The 1,205-nt window shown below is 41.6% G+C and overlaps 1 non-coding gene across 1 annotated transcript; it reads right to left on the bottom strand.

The window, feature by feature from the left end:
• Positions 1–206: 206 nt before the first annotated feature.
• LOC111721980 lies at positions 207–310 on the bottom strand. Its single transcript, XR_002770955.1, has one exon. It is a non-coding gene; the product is annotated as a small nucleolar RNA U13 (small nucleolar RNA).
• Between the last annotated feature and the right edge of the window lie 895 nt (positions 311–1,205).

The raw sequence follows: 1,205 nt of genomic DNA, 5'->3' as shown, positions 1-1,205 counted from the left end.
CCTCCCTGATCTTACATTTTTAGTTCTAAAGCAGTGTTTTTCAACCTTTTTAAAAATCTCACGGCACACTTGAACCTGTAGTTAAATTTCCACAGCCCAATTAACATCATGTTGACTAAAAAAAAAAGAGAGAGAGAGAGAAGAAAAGAATATACTTACTGTGCTTTGAACTTCTTTTGAAAACAATTTATTTATCTTTTTTTTAATGTTAGATGGGTAATGTACCAAAGTCATAACAAGATTTGTGGGAGGCACATCTCACACATGTGCATGAAAATCCAATCGTCATGCTTATGAATTGCAAAAGGATCTGTTTAATTATCTTTAAAACTTTTTTAGGCCAGGTATGGTTGCTCACACCTGTAATCCTAGCCCTCTGGGAGGCCGAAGCAGGCAAATTGCCTGAGCTCACAATTGCCTGTTTGAGAACAGCCTGCGATAGACCAAGAACCCATCTCTAAAAATAGCCAGGCATTGTAGCAGCCACCTGTAGTCCGAACTACTTAGGAGGCTGAGGCAAGAGGATCTCTTGAGCCCAAGAGTGTGAGGTTGCTGTGAGCTATGACACCATGGCACTCTATCAAGGGCAACAAAGTGAGACTCTGTCTCAAATAAATAAATAAATAAATAAAATTTTTCATGGCACATCTAAGATCCTCTCCTGGCACACCGGTTGAAAATCACTGCTCTCACATATGATGCCATGTGAAGCTTTTACAATAGTGACCACAATGAATATTGAATGAAGACATGTTTAGTGAAGCTGTATGGTTTATCACATACAACATATATGGAAGTTTATTTTTGGAAAGTTGTGTTGACCTGCAGGTCTAATTTGGCTCTAAGCAGCCGCACTATGTATCGGACCTTCTGGGATGTTCTCACTTTCAGTTTCAGAGACTTTTTGTTCAGTTTTAGATGAACACCTGGGACTTTTTTTTTTTGCTGTAAAATGTAATTGTTTTTCTGTGTTTTATAGGTACACCTTTGGCGCTTATCTCTTATTGACACCTCTGGCATCAGAGAGCTGTTAAAAGAATTAAATGGGCTCGGCGCCTGTGGCTCAAGCGGTTAAGGCGCCAGCCACATACACCTAAGGTGGCGGGTTCGAATCCCCAGCCCGGGCCCGCCAAACAACAATGACGGCTGCAACCAAAAAATGGCCGGGCGTTGTGGTGGGCGCCTGTAGTCCCAGCTACTTGGGA

This window comes from Otolemur garnettii, unplaced genomic scaffold (assembly GCF_000181295.1).
Source record: "Otolemur garnettii isolate 467f Iridium unplaced genomic scaffold, OtoGar3 scaffold00208, whole genome shotgun sequence".
Lineage (NCBI taxonomy): Eukaryota > Metazoa > Chordata > Mammalia > Primates > Galagidae > Otolemur > Otolemur garnettii.
The sequence above is the reverse complement of the archived record's forward strand: the minus strand, read 5'-3'. Positions and strand labels throughout refer to the sequence as shown.